Source organism: Pelophylax lessonae (assembly GCF_965119305.1).
Source record: "Pelophylax lessonae genome assembly, chromosome: 3".
Taxonomy (NCBI): domain Eukaryota; kingdom Metazoa; phylum Chordata; class Amphibia; order Anura; family Ranidae; genus Pelophylax; species Pelophylax lessonae.
This window is the reverse complement of record NC_138770.1, coordinates 468,689,889-468,705,896: the sequence shown is the minus strand read 5'-3', so window position 1 is coordinate 468,705,896 and position 16,008 is coordinate 468,689,889. Positions and strand designations below refer to the sequence as shown.

At 44.3% G+C, this 16,008-nt stretch overlaps 1 protein-coding gene across 1 annotated transcript in view; it reads right to left on the bottom strand.

Moving 5' to 3' along the window:
* The window catches only part of URB2 (URB2 ribosome biogenesis homolog), a 183,032-nt gene that overhangs the window by 46,309 nt on the left and 120,715 nt on the right, over positions 1-16,008 (bottom strand). The window lies entirely within an intron of this gene.

The following is a 16,008-nucleotide window of genomic DNA, read 5'->3' as shown; positions in this document are numbered from 1 at the left end:
GGAAAAAAACCCTCGAGGTAGACCACTGGTCTCCTCAAATTGCGGCCTGCAAAACCTTGCGGCCAAATGAGGCATCAGACGATGCCATTACATCAATTTTATAATGTTTAGAGAAGGTATGCACCGACGACCAGGTAGCCGCCTTGCACACCTGGACCACTGACGCCTGATGGCGAAAGGCCCATGACGCACTAAGTGCCCGAGTGGAGTGTGCCTTAACAGGGAACGGGGGCTCCCGACCCTTAATAGAATAAGCCTGCACTACCGTCTGTCTGATCCATCTGGAAATGGTCGCGGCAGATGCAGGCAACCCCTTTTTGGGTCCATCTGGGATCACAAAAAGTGAATCCGTCTTGCGAAACGAGTCTGTCGTTTTCAAGTATACCCTGATCGCCCGGACCACATCCAAGGAGTGCAAAGCAAATTCCCGAGGATGACTGGGCTTAGGACACAGGGAAGGTAATACAATTTCTTCATTCAGATGAAATTCTGAAACTACTTTTGGTAGGAAGGATGGATTCGGACGAAGAACCACCTTATCTCTATGAACCACCAGATATGGTGAACGACAAGATAATGCGGCCAGTTCTGACACCCTGCGTGCAGAAGTAATAGCCACCAAGAAGGCCACCTTCTGGGACAACGTGGGTAGAGGAATCTCCCTAATATCTTCAAAGGGAGGTTTCTGAAGAACCGACAACACTAAATTAAGATCCCAGGGGGGTAACGGCGCGTGCACTGGCGGAGCCAGATGTCGCACCCCCTGGATGAAATTCCGCACCAAGGAATGAGTAGCCAAAGGCTTCTGAAAGAAGATGGCTAATGCTGAGACCTGACCCTTGATAGTACTCAAGGCCAGTTTCTGCTCAACCCCTTGTTGCAGAAAAGCCAATATTCGACTAATCGAATAAGACCGAGGATGGAACCCCAAAGGTTCACACCATGCAATGTAGGACTTCCATGTGCGATGATAAATCTTTCTGGAAGTCGCTTTCCTTGCTTCAACTAGAGTAGGAATAACTGAAGCTGACAAACCTTTGTCCTTCAGCACCTGGGTCTCAATAGCCAGGCCGTTAAAGCCAGCGATCGTAAAGCAGGATGGAAGATCGGTCCCTGAGACAGTAGATCCTCCCTGAGAGGAAGTCTCCACGGGACGTCCGCCACCAGTCTGACCATGTCGGCGTACCAAGCTCGACGAGGCCAGTCCGGAGCTACCAGGATTACTGGGATTCCTTCCTCCTCTACCCTGCGAAGAAGTCTTGGCAGTAACGCGAGAGGAGGGAAGGCATACATTAGCTGGTATTGCCCCCACGGGGCGATCAGTGCGTCTGCGGTTTCTGCTAGAGGATCGCGGGAGCGAGCCACGAATCTCTGAACTTTCCTGTTGAATCGTGATGCCAACAGATCCACATCCGGGGTGCCCCACCGTAGGCACAATTGGTGGAAAACGTCTGGATGGAGGGACCATTCCCCCTGATCCAGGGTCTGACGGCTGAGATAATCTGCCTGCCAATTCTCCACCCCCGGAATGAAAACCGCAGAGATTGCTGGAACAAATCGTTCCGCCCAGCGAAGAATGCAAGCCACTTCCTTGGCCGCTCGGACACTCTTGGTGCCCCCCTGGTGATTGACATAAGCCACGGCCGTGGCATTGTCCGACTGGATCCGAACCGGGCTGCCCTGGAGCTGCTCGGTCCAGTGAATCAGACAAAGTCTGATCGCTCTCAGTTCCAATACATTTATCGGTAATCTGGATTCTTCCGGGGACCAAAGTCCCTGGGCAGATAATTGACCGAGAATTCCTCCCCATCCGGATAGACTGGCATCCGTGGTCACTATCGTCCAATATATTGGCAGAAATGACTTTCCCTGGCTGAGCATTGGAGACCGAAGCCACCAAACCAGAGACTCTCTGGTCTGTTTGCTCAATCGTATCTGATTGTCCAGGGATTCCGGATTCCGATTCCATCTGAGGAGAATCTCTTGCTGAAGAATTCGGGTATGGGACTGGGCAAATGGGACTGCTTCGAATGAAGCCACCATCAACCCCAGAACCCTCATGCAAGTCCGAAGGGAAGACCAGCTGTTGGACAGTAACAACTGGACTGCTGATTGAATCTTTCGAAGTTTCCCTACCGGAAGAAACACTCTTGTCCTGACTGTGTCTAGAATTAGACCCAGATATTCGAGCCTCTGGGTGGGAACCAGAAAAGACTTTTGCTGGTTCACCAGCCACCCGAATTCCTGTAAAGAAATCATAGTAATTTCTATGTTTTGTAGCAAGGTCTGAGGAGACTCTGCATGAAGCAGAAGATCGTCTAGGTAACCTAGAATCGATATACCTCTTTGGCGCAGAAGTGCCAACATTGGGGCCAACACTTTTGTGAAGACCCGCGGAGCCGTGGCGAGACCGAAAGGTAACGCCACAAACTGATAGTGGTTCTCCTCTACGGAAAAGCGTAGAAAACGCTGATGTCCTGCGAAAATGGGAATGTGAAGATAGGCGTCCTTGATGTCTATGGACGCTAGGACATCCCCTGGATGCAGGAAGGCTGCTACCGTGCGAATGGACTCCATTCTGAATCTTCTTATGTTGACGAAAGAATTGAGTGCTCTTAAGTCCAGAATTGGACGCACTTTGCCCTCTTTCCTGGGTATTGTAAACAGGTTTGAATAAAACCCTTGAAACCGTTCTGTCCAAGGAACGTGGACTACCACTCCTTGTTGTAGTAGATCTGTGACTGCTCTCCGCAGATCTTCTAGACGATCCGGAGATAGTCGGATATTGGAAGGGAAGAATCGCGCCGGTGGGAGAGATCGAAACTCGATCTTGTACCCTGACTTTATGACTTCGCAAACCCATTTGTCCGGGATTCTGGAAAGCCATGGATCCGGGAACCGGCGAAGACGTCCCCCCACCCCAGTTATGGGTGGGGGCGCACCTTCAGGCTTTGGATGGTTTATCTTCAGGTCTGGAGGGGGCGGGCTTTTGCTTGCCCGACCAACGACCCCTGACGCCTCCTGTAGGAACCTTGGAGGACTTAGTTTTTTCACCCGCTGGACGAAAAAACCTCTTGTGAGCAGAAAAAGAAGGCCCTCGTCTTTGACGAGTTCCTCTACCTTTAAAATTTTGCGGTAAAAAGGTGCTTTTTCCACCGGTGAGATCCTTAATGATCTCATCTAAGTTGGCTCCAAATAGACGTTCTCCTGAAAAGGGGATATTAGCCAATGCTTTTTTGGAACCTTGGTCGGCTATCCAACCTTTTAGCCACAGTGTACGCCTGAGAACCACTGCTGAGACTGATGCTCGCGCCATTAATGGAGTGGCGTCTAACGCCGCATCACATACAAACTGTAACCCCTGTATCATTTGTTCCAACAAATCTGATACCGCCTGAGGGACTTCTTCTAAGTCCCGGCGTAACCACTTGGTCCATTCAGTTACAGCCTGCGAAACCAGACCAATAGCAATTATTGGCCTGAAAGCTGATCCAATCAAGGAAAACATGGTGCGAGACATAGCTTCTATCTTGCGATCCACTGGATCTTTAAAAGACGGAGCGTCTTCTAAAGGAATAACCGTGGCTTTATTCAATCTAGCAATTGGTGAATCCACCACAGGTGGTTCTGTCCATTTCTTAATAAGGGTTTCCTCAAACGGATAACGCCTGTCAATGCGTTTGGAAATATTAAAAGTGCGTTTTGGCAGACGCCATTCTTCATCGATTGGATTGCCAAAACATTTGGGCAATGGAAAAACCTTTGCCACTTTGATGCGCTTTTTAGTCCCAAAAGGGATCTCAGTTTCAGCTATTTCTGATGGAATACCCTGTAACCTTAAAGTCTCTTGAACAGATACAATGAGTGCGTTTACCAACGCTTCCTCTCGGGCTATGGCAGATGCCGAAACATCCTCCTCACTGTCTGAAGAGACAGGACCCGAGACACCAATACCAGATGAAGTACCTGCAACTGCAGAAATAGGCTCAGAGTCTGAATCCGAGGTTTCAGATAATAAGGGGTTAGGCGGGGGTCGCTTTCTTGCGCCCTGTCCCTGACAAGCCACTTCCACCCGGGACACAAAAGTTTCCATAATGGCTGACAAAGATTCAATTGTCAATGGGGTGCTGGAGGATCCCGCAGACCCCTCGAGGGGATCCGGAGGAGATACATGAGTGGCAGGGTCCATGTTAATACAGGACACTTTTTGCCAGCAATAAACAAAAAACTTCTTTTTTTTTTTTTTTTTTTTTGTGTGTCTCCCCCTAGCGCAATAGCGCCCCTCAGAGTACCTGCTTCTCGATCCCAGAGAGAGAGAGAGAGGGACCCCCAAGGCTCACCAACCGATGCAGTGCAGTTTCCAACAAACTGCAGCCAGCGTCTGTCTTACACAGACTGGAAGGAGCTGTTTGCTTTTTCCCGGGCAGAAGGCGTGGCTCCGCCCCCTGTGTACGCCTTCCGGCGTTCCCAGCCCTCCACGAGGAAGCTGGGCTCACAAAACATGGCCGCCCCCATAGAAGAGACATAAGACTCCAAAAACATGGCGGCCGGCGTGACCTGAGGACATACATGCATTCGGTCTACGGCAAAATGGCGGCGGACCGCCGATATCGTCTTCCCAGCACATCCACCTGCACTCTGCTGAGAGGTGACATATGGATCTACAGAGATACACTGCACATAAGGTAGGATTATACCTCCTATGTTTGCTGTAATGTTACAGTCTGCTGGGTAGAGTGTTAGCTCTTGAACCAAGTCCACTTCCCACAAACACATGCTGTATTACAAGGGGGACTTGTAAGTGTCAGATATATACTGACCATATATGGAGGGGCCCATGATATATACTGCCTCATAAATGAGGAAAAAAGGGAACGTTTTACTCACCATACCGAACCGACAGGCACCCTCTCTTCATAATACCCTCTCCACCGAGGTGGGGGTTTGTGGACGCCTCGACTCTCTGGTCCTGGCGTCCAAGCGAGCTTTTAACTCGCAAAGTCAGTCCCTTTACTGGGACTCCGTCGCGGCCGACTCAGCGCACTGGTCTGCACGCGCTTTTAGGCAGAGACCGGGGTGACCACTGGATCTCACATCCAGCCCGTCGCCCGGCCCCGCATACTTACTTGAATATGTCGCGGCCGACCAAGCGCAATGCCTGGTCTGCACGCGCTCGTAGGCCGGCTGGGGTGACCACAAGTGTCGCCCAGTCCGGCATTTTTGCTTGAAGATCTCACAGGAAAAAAACACTGGAGAAAACTACCTAAAAAATGTCTTTTTCTTAAAGAAAAAAAGTCTTGCCAGGACCAAAAGATCCCAGCAAGGAACTTAGGTCCTTACTCCTGACTAGACAGAAAAAAACTGATTCCCTGTAGCAGAGAGAAGGAGGATATACCCTCAGGGACTGCCCCCTAGGGTGGAGCCAGAACGTTTTTGTCATTCTGCCTAGTCCTACTCCTGCGGAGACAACATAACCCAGCTCTTGAGAATCAAGAAGACTACGTCTGTCAATGAGCGATAGAGAAAGTGAGTAAACCCCTAAGTGGAAATGTCCAAATTGGGCCCAATTAGCCATTTTCCCTCCCCGGTGTGATGTGACTCGTTAATGTTACAAGGTCTTGGGTGTAAATGGGAAGAAAGTGTGTGAAATTTGGTTTTGTTGCTTTTACTCTCTCATACTGGTCACTGGAAGTTCAACATGGCACCTCATGGCAAAGAACTCTCTGAGGATCCGAAAAAAAAAAAAAAATTGCTGCTTTACATAAAGATGGCCTAGGCTAAAAGAAGATTGCAAAGACCCTGAAACTGAGTTGTAGCACGGTGGCCAAGATTATACAGCAGTTTAACAGGACAGGTTTCACACAGAACAGGCCTGGCCATGGTCAACCAAAGAAGTTGAGTGCACGTGCTAAGCCTCATATCCAGAGGTTGTCTTTGGGAAAAAAATGTATGAGTGCTGCCAGCAATGCTGCAGAGGTTGAAGGGGTCAGCCTGTCAGTGCTCGGACCATACGCCGCACACTGCATCAAATTGGTCTGCATGGCTGTCGGAAGCCTCTTCTAAAGATGATGCACAAGAAAGCCCCCAAACAGTTTGCTGAAGACAAGCAGACTAAGGCCATGGATTACTGTAACCATGTCCTGTGGTCTGATGAGCTCAAGATAAACTGGTTTGGTTCAGATGGTGTCAAGCGTGTGTGGCAGTTATCAGGTGGGGAGTACAAAGACAAGTGTGTCTTGCCTACAGTCAAGCATGGTGGTGGGAGTGTCAAGGTCTGGGGCTGCATGAGTGCTTCCAGCACTGGGGAGCTACAGTTCATTGAGGGAGCAATGAATGCCAACATGTACTGTGACATACTGAAGTAGAGCATGATCCCCTCCCTACAGGGACTGGGCCACAGGGCAGTATTCCAACATGATAACGACCCCAAACACATCTGCCTTGCTAGAGAAGCTAAAGGGTAAAGGTGATGGACTGGCCAAGCATGTCTCCAGACCTAAACCCTAATGAGCATCTGTGGGGCATCCTCAAATGGAAGGTCTGGGAGCCCAAAGGCTCTAACATCCACCAGCTCCGTAATATCATCATGGAGGTGTGGAAGAGGACTCCAGTGTCAATCAGTGAAGCTCTGATAAACTCCATGCCCAAGAGGGTTAAGGCAGTGCTGGAAAATAATAGTGGCCACACAAAATATTGACACTTTGGGCCCAATTTTCAGGGGACAGCAAATTGACACTGGTATACAAGCTGTATACTCACTACTTGTAGCAAAGTGTCATTTCTTCAGTGTTGTCACATAAAAAGATATAATAAAGTATTTACAAAAATGTGAAGGGTGTATTCACTTTTGTGAGGTACTATATATAATGTATTTTAAACCTAAATTATTAACTAGTGATACATAGGTTTTTAAGAGATGCAACTCCACTTTACGTATCTGCAGAAGTAAATAAGTTAAATTTAGTTTACTAAATGAACCACTAGATGTCATAACTGATCCAGCTGATAGAGACATTAAAAAACTGAATGGGATGAAACATTACATTCCCTGATACATTTATGTAGGTTGTTGTTTAAAATCTTCCTTGACTGGTCACGAAGGGAGAATCCTAAGCTGATTATACTTCCTTGGTTTTGGTGTAGGAACAGATTCTCAACCACATAACTGAAAAATCTAGAGGTGGCACCACCAGAACTTTAAGATTCCAAACTGATATCTGAATATGATCCAAAGTTATCTTTTAAAGAAATTAAATACATCTTGTGGATTTCTTAAAGCGGAGTTCCACCCTAAAAATGAAGTTTGCACCATCCGCTAGCTTAAAAACACCTGAAAAAGAATTGGATAATTGAAATTTTTTTTTGTTTCACTTACCTTGTTTTTATTTTAGAATATACTTAACCTTCCTTCCTCTTCCTCCCTCTGTGGACACGGCGCACAACGTCACTTCCTCCTTGCATTGACTTCTGGGAGATGAGCATCATCACACCCAGGAGTCAATGCGCCTGCACCGGAGTCACTAGTCACTTACGGTGCAGGCGCGTCATTCCCTGCTGAACAGCTTCTGGGCATGCCCAGAAGCTGCTCAGGGATGAGACGCCTGCCCCGGAAGTGACGAGTAGGGCATTCTGGGACTCCAACATCACCGAATAGGATGCGAAGAGGGATGCTCCGGCTTCAGCTGCCCATACCGGAGATGGCAGGTAACTTTCAAGGTATTTCTTCTTACAGGTAAGTGAAATAGGGAACATAGCCCTGACAGTTAGAATCACGCCCCTAGGGACACATTTAACCCCTTGATGACCCATACTGTTAACCCCTTCCCTGCCAGTGTGATTTTTACAGTAACAGTGCATATTTTTAGCACTGATTACTGTAGTACTGTACTGTCTGTACTGTGTAGTACTATTACTGTACTGTCCGCCGCAATGTCGCAGTCCCGCAAAAAATCGAAGATCGCCGCCATTACTAGTAAAAAAATAAATAAATAAAAATGACATAAATCTTTCCCGTAGTTAGTAAACACAATAACTTTTGCGCAAGCCAATCAAAATACGCTTATTGCGATTTTTTTTACCAAAAATATGTAGCAGAAAACAAATTGGCCTAAAATGTTAAAACATTTTGATTTTTACATTTTTTTTGAGAATTTCATATAAAAGAATGTGAAAAATATTATTTTTTTCAAAATTGTCGCCCTTTTTTTCGTTTAGAGCGCAAAAAATAAAAATCGCACAGGTGATCAAATACCACCAAAAGAAAGCTCTATTTGTGGGAAAAAAAGGATGTCAATTTTTTTTTTGGGTACAGCATCGCACGACCGCAAAATTGTCCGTTAAAGCCACGCAGTGCCGAATCACGAAAAAGGGCCTGGTCATTGAGCAGTCAAATCCTCCGGTCTTAAAGTGGTTAAGCAGTCTTATTTGCTCCAGGGGTGTAAAAAAGAAAAAAAATGAATCCCGACTCCCCTAAGGTAATCACATAGTCCCTAAATCAACAATCTCTGGTGGCATTACCTATACATTTTAATACCCAGCTACATTTTGTGCATTTAGGCATGCATCCAGCTCTTTTTGTAAAGAAACTGAGTTAGCTAGAACTAGTTCCTGAGGGAGTCTATTCCACATTTTCACAGCTTTTACTGTGAAGAAGCCTGTCCATATGTGGATAAAGCTCCTTTCCTTCAGACACAAACAGTGACCCCTGGTCCAGTGTAATGACCTTAAGGTGACTCTGCACCAAGTTCACTATATTGACCCCTTACGTATTTATACATGTTGATCATATATCGCCTCTTCACAAGAAAGAATAAAATTCAGTTTAACTAATCTTTCTTCTTAGCTTAAGCATCAGTTTCTCTGTATGTTCTCCAATATCCTTTTTGTGAACTGGTGTCTAAACACGAAACTGCATGTTTCAGATGAAGGTTTGCTAATATTTTGTTCAGAGGCAAAATAGGGTTTCTCTATTATGTCCCCGTTCACACTAGGGCGACCTGTGAGGCGACCTGGTCGCCTCACAGGTCGCCTCCCATAGGGAAGCTGCGGACCCGTTCTAATAGGAGCGACACAAGTCGCTCCGACTTAGAAAAAGGGTCCGGAGCTTCTTTGGGACGACCAGGAGGCGACCGCCATAGACTTCAATGTTATGAAGTCCGTGGCGGCCACTCCGAGGTCGCGGCGCGCTGCTCGCACCGCGACCTCGGAGGTCGCGGTGCAAAGTAGCGTCACCCCTATGTGAACGGGGCCTAAATGTAGTTTATACCTCTTTCATTTAAAATATAAAAATATAAACAGAAAGTGCAGCGCTGATATAGTGATACAAAAGTGTCATATATAATGAAAAATATGAATACAAATAATCATAGAAGTCCATGGAGTGTCCATAGAAGAAACATGAAAAATATTGGTTCCAGTGACTAAAAAAACATATTCCATAGAAAAGGCACCACAAGTCCCAGCATGCGTAGGAGAGCCAGTCTTCCCAAGTCCTTTGTAAGTGAACACCAACACTAAAAAGAAAGGAATGGCCGCTTACCGGAATCAAATGGCTTCCAATTTAATGGAAAAGCCTAAAACGGTTTGGGGAGATATGATTCCTAAAAATTCAAGACCCCATCAATATTGTTCATTCTGGCATGCTTCCAATCCGTATATCGGTCCCGGTATACATAAAATTCTATCTATCGGCCCTTGTTAGCAGCTGTTCTTTTTATCACCCTAATTGATTTATTTCATTTATTTTTTGTATCAGATTATTTGAATTTTATACCTCTTTTATTAAAAACAAGTATTTTTCTTGCTTTAGAAACTGCAGCTTGGTATTTTCTGCTATTATTAAGTCCTTGATCTACCAGAACACCCAGATCCTTCTCGACCTTTGACTCTCCCAATTGTACTCCTAGAATGTATGATGCATGCTTATGTTTAGCCCCAGTAAACTGTATTTTTCACATTATAGCCCAATTAAACAGTGCTAAAGCCACCATAGCTGAATTGTGCAGTGCGGTGTGCATTGCATTACGTTTAGCATAGCACAGGGAAGACATGCAGGGTCTTGTAGACCCTGCACATCTTGGAGGGGACTTTTTCTTGTTCAAATATTTTTATTTTGTAAACACATAGGGGACTTTTTGTCAGCTATGTGATGGAAAAAAAAAAAAAGTTAGTGACAAAAACCTTTTCTTTTTTAATTGTAAAAAAATTTGTTACACCCAAGCGTATAAAATCCCCCCCTTCCAAAAACATCTGAGCACCCCCCATGCGCGCCTACACCTGAAAGCGTTGATTGCAATACATGTTACATATCATCGCGCAGACTGGAATGAGAGCAATCATTTTAGCACCAGACTTCCTTTGTAGCGCTAAACTATGGACTTATAGGCAGCTTTTAAAATCATTGCCTCAGGAAAATATAGGGTACTGACATGTTTAAGGTTTGACATGTTGGGTATCTATTTACTCGGTTTTTATATTTTACAAAAAAATTGGGTAATTTATTGCGTTTTCATGTCCCCTAAAATTAACATTTAATGTGTTTTATTTACTGAAATTTTTGCTTCCTAGACCTTTGTGGTCATATCGTGTGACAAAAAAATTAAACTACCACTATTTTATTCTCTAGGGTGTATGCTTTCAGAAAATATGGTAAAAATATATGTGTAGCACTTAACCCATGTATATATACAGTGCCTTGCGAAAGTATTCGGCCCCTTTGAACTTTGCAACCTTTTGCCACATTTCAGTCTTCAAACATAAAGATATAAAACTGTAATTTTTTGTGAAGAATAAACAAGTGGGACACAATCATGAAGTGGAACGAAATTTATTGGATATTTCAAACTTTGTTAACAAATAAAAAACTGAAAAATTGAGCGTGCAAAATTATTCAGCCCCTTTACTTTCAGTGCAGAAAACTCTCTCCAGAAGTTCAGTGAGGATCTCTGAATGATCCAATGTTGACCTAAATGACTAATGATGATAAATAGAATCCACCTGTGTGTAATCAAGTCTCCGTATAAATGCACCTGCACTGTGATAGTCTCAGAGGTCAGTTTAAAGTGCAGAGAGCATCATTAAGAACAAGGAACACACCAGGCAGGTCCGAGATACTGTTGTGGAGAAGTTTACAGCCGGATTTGGATACAAAAAGATTTCCCAAGCTTTAAACATCCCATGGAGCACTGTGCAAGCAATAATATTGAAATGGAAGGAGTATCAGACCACTGCAAATCTACGAAGTCCTGGCCGTCCCTCTAAACTTTCAGCTCATACAAGGAGAAGACTGATCAGAGATGCATCCAAGAGGCCCATGATCACTCTGGATGAACTGCAGAGATCTACAGCTGAGGTGGGAGACTCTGTCCATAGGACAACAATCAGTCGTATACTGCACAAATCTGGCCTTTATGGAAGAGTGGCAAGAAGAAAGCAATTACTTAAAGATATCCATAAAAAGTGTCGTTTAAAGTTTGCCACAAGCCACCAGGGAGACACACCAAACATGTGGAAGAAGGTGCTCTGGTCAGATGAAACCAAAATCAAACTTTTTGGCAACAATGCAAAATGTTATGTTTGGCGTAAAAGCTACACAGCTCATCACCCTGAACACACCATCCCCACTGTCAAACATGGTGGTGGCAGCATCATGGATTGGGCCTGCTTTTCTTCAGCAGGGACAGGGAAGATGGTTAAAATTGATGGGAAGATGGATGGAGCCAAATACAGGACCATTCTGGAAGAAAACCTGATGGAGTCTGCAAAAGACCTGAGACTGGGACAGAGATTTGTCTTCCAACAAGACAATGATCCAAAACATAAAGCAAAATCTACAATGGAATGGTACACAAATAAACATATCCAGGTGTTAGAATGGCCAAGTCAAAGTCCAGACCTGAATCCAATCGAGAATCTGTGGAAAGAACTGAAATCTGCTGTTCACAAACGCTCTCCATCCAACGTCACTGAGCTTGAGCTGTTTTGCAAGGAGGAATGGGCAAAAATTTCAGTCTCTCGATGTGCAAAACTGATAGAGTCATACCCCAAGCGACTTACAGCTGTAATTGCAGCAAAAGGTGGCGCTACAAAGTATTAACTTAAGGGGGCTGAATAATTTTGCACGCCCAATTTTTCAGTTTTTTTATTTGTGAAAAAAAGTTTGAAATATCCAATAAATTTTGTTCCACTTTATGATTGTGTCCCACTTGTTGATTCTTTACAAAAAATTACAGTTTTATATCTTTATGTTTGAAGCCTGAAATGTGGCAAAAGATCGCAAAGTTCAAGGGGACCGAATACTTTCGCAAGGCACTGCACGTGATAGTGTTTAAAAAAGTGAATGTGCGACAATGGATATCCAACACATCAAAAATTATGAGTCCATAAATTCTTAAATAACAGTCACAATAAATCAGTACACAAATAAAATATTCAATTCCAACATCTGAGTGTGAATCGTGTTGTTGAAAAAAAACTTTTCTATATGTAGCAGATCCAAAACTGTAGATGCTGCTCCGTAGAGTGATATTGCAAGAAGGCACACAGGCGATAATGAAAAAAAGGGAAAGCCGCTTACCAGATGCAATTGGTCATCCAAATCAATGGATAGACCTCAGTACGCTCTAAGAGAGTATTGGCAGGATCCCCCCAGTCCACCTCTCACCGATGTCAAGCAGGCCAGCACTCAGTAGCATGTGATCAAAGATTTCCGAGATCATATATAGGACAGGATATATGGAAAAAACATTGCGTGATACCGTACGGAAAATTGGGGGAAAAAAAAGGAAAAAGTGGGAGATTGCACTCACACGAGACCCCATTTATTCCGTGTATCCATATGAATCACAAGTAGACAAAAGGCACCACAGATCTCAGCAGTACGCACACCCGTGAATAATCACCAACACTGAACGTCCAAATGCACCGCTTACCAGATGTATCTGGTCACCCAATCAAGGGATAGACCACAGCAGGCTTCGTATACATTCATAAAAGTTCACCAGGTGTGATGGTTTGTATCAAGTATGCTGAGACATTCAGAGGGGCCGATCCTGTGGACCATCATATAGTATGGTCAAATGCATGTGTTACATCTCCTTATGAAGGGACACTCCAAAGTGCCAAACGTGATCCAGTCAGGGGTGGTTCATCAGCAGGATGAAAAATAAGAAGCATATACGCCAATGCTTAGGTATTGCTATATTTCTCAGAACACTTCAGAGAGTCCCTGGTATATAGACACAGATAGACAAACCAGTAAGACACAGGAAGAGGTCCAGTTCGTACGGTATCACGCTATGTTTTTTCCATATATCCTGTCCTATATATGATCCCCGAAATCTATGATTACATGCTACTGAGTGCCGGTGTTCCGTGAGAATTACCTACCCGTGAGAAAAACCTACCCCTCGTCACTTCCGGTACTCCGCACTGTATGTAATGCAGCGGGTACATTAAAACAGCTGTGCTGAAATACGAGTGATCTCCGCTCCTGTCCCGGTCACTTCCCTGCTCTCGGATAGTAAATATAAAAGCGGCGGCGGCTGTATGAAAACATAAATCACTGAGCCGAAAGCCGCTTTTATATTTACTTGCCGAGAGCAGGGAAGTGACCGGGACAGGTGCGGGGATGACTCGTATGTCAGCACAGCTGTTTTATGTAAGCGCCGCGTCGGTAGGTTTTTTTCACGGTACACCGTGATCGTTTTATACTAGTGCGCATGCGCACTAGTAAGCTCCTCTGTTCTGCCATTAGGTATCCGGCGCTCTGAGCATGCGCACTGCTGCGCTGCTCAGATGCTTCTGGCCGGAAGTGACGGGGGGTAGGTAATTCTCACAGGGTAGGTAATTCTCACGGAACACCGGCCTGCTTGACATCGGTGAGAGGTGGACTGGGTGGATCCAGCCAATACTCTCTTAGAGCGTACTGAGGTCTATCCATTAATTTGGATGACCAATTGCATCTGGTAAGCGGCTTTCCCTTTTTTTCATTATCGCCTGTGTGCCTTCTTGCAATATCACTCTACGGAGCAGCACCTACAGTTTTGGATCTGCTACATATAGAAAAAATTTTTTTCAACAACACGATTCACACTCAGATGTTGGAATTGAATATTTTATTTGTGCACTGATTTATTGGGACTGTTATTTAAGAATTTATGGACTCATAATTTTTGATGTGTTGGATATCACTTGTCGCACATTCACTTTTTTAAACACTATCACGTATATATACATGGGTAAAGCGCTACACTATATAATATATTTTTACAATTTTTGCAGGATTCTCTATAGGTGCATGTGTGCAGCTTCCTCTTTTTCCTTCACAGATTAACATTTTTACATTTTTTTTTTCCTTGGTTACACCAATTTTTTGTTTTTGAATACCTTTAGCGCAGAAATCTGCCCACTTTTTTATTTCAGAAAATATGTTTGGGGGTTTCATGTAATCTTCAGGCTTAAAATTAGGTTTTAAACGTGTGCAAAAAAACAAGCAAAAACGGCTCTGGGAGTGAAAGGGTTAAACGAGAAGGTCACCTTCGGGATCATGTTACATGTTCCACCAGTATCAACAGCTTCCCTATCAGGCGCACGCGTGGTGCTGGGGGGCACGCTCCCGCCCCCACTAGGCAGTGGGGATGCTGATCCACAGGGTTGGAGGCCGCGTTTGCCACCGGGCACCCGCTGAGAGAGAAGGACGGTCAGCTGTCGTAAACACAGCTGACCGTTCTTCTCTCTGATCCTTTTATATAGGATCACATGTCTCTGTGGTCATTTAACAAGCCCATACCCCATCCAGTTAAGAAAACACTCCCATAAGCTCAAACGTAACCCTTTGATCACCACTGGGTTAACCCCTTCCCTGCCAATGTCATTACAATAACCGTGCATATTTTTAGCACTGATTACTGTAGTAATGTCACTGGTCCCCCCCAAAAGTGTAAAAAATGTCAGTTAGGTGTCCGATCTGTCCGCTGCAATGTCCCAGTCTCACAAAAAATTGCAGATTGCCACCATTACTAGTAAAACGAAAAAGTAAATAAATAAAAATGACATCTTTCCCCTCGTTTGTAGACAGGATAACTTTGGCACAAACCAATCAAAATACGCTTATCGCAATTTTTTTACCAAAAAATATCTAGCAGAATACAAATTGGCCTTAAAGGATGAAAACTTTTTATTTTTTTAACTTTTTTTGGGGGAATGTTATAAAGCAGAATGTGAAAAATATTGTGGTTTTTTTTCCAGAATTGTTGCTCTTTTTTTGTTTATAGCGCAAAAAATAAAAAAATCGCACATGTGATCAAATACCACCAAAAGAAAGCTCTATTTGTGGAAAAAAAAAGGACATAAATTTTATTTCTATACAGTGTGACACGACCACACAAATTTCCGTTAAAGTAACACAATGTCGAATCGCAAAAAATGGCCTGGGAGCAAAAAATGGACAGGGAGCAAATCCTGTCGGTCCAGAAGTGGTTAAAAAAACTAACTTTTTTAGCTGGCTCTTAGATTCAAAGCAAATTTGTTAAGCGTTAAGCCCTGAATTAAGTCAATACTGTTTACAGTGTGCCAAGGTTTGGGGGCTTGATATGTTCCTGCCGTCTAGCTCCTTATCCCCATAGATGATGGATACACATGCACAAATGACTATATAGCCATATGCAGGTTGTGCAGTGCTGGTTCTTAGGTTTTTAAAGCTGGCTCCTACTTCCTAATGAAAATTGTCCAGGCCTGGTAGAATAATTTTCTAGGTCCTATGCGCCAACCTGTTTACATGAAGTGTCTTCGCCTTCTGTATCAAAGCAATCATCTGTAGCATAACAGTCAAACTTCTGAGAATTTCAGTGAATTGGAGTGTTTTTTTTATCCTCTACCAATGTTGTGTCAGCGCTATTTTGTGCACTAGGGGTAGACCTTTAGGGCAGCTTGTCAGTAGCTGTTTCCCCAACCTTTGTACTCCTAGGTGTTTTGGAGAACTATGCCATCTTGATTGAATCCTTACTCATC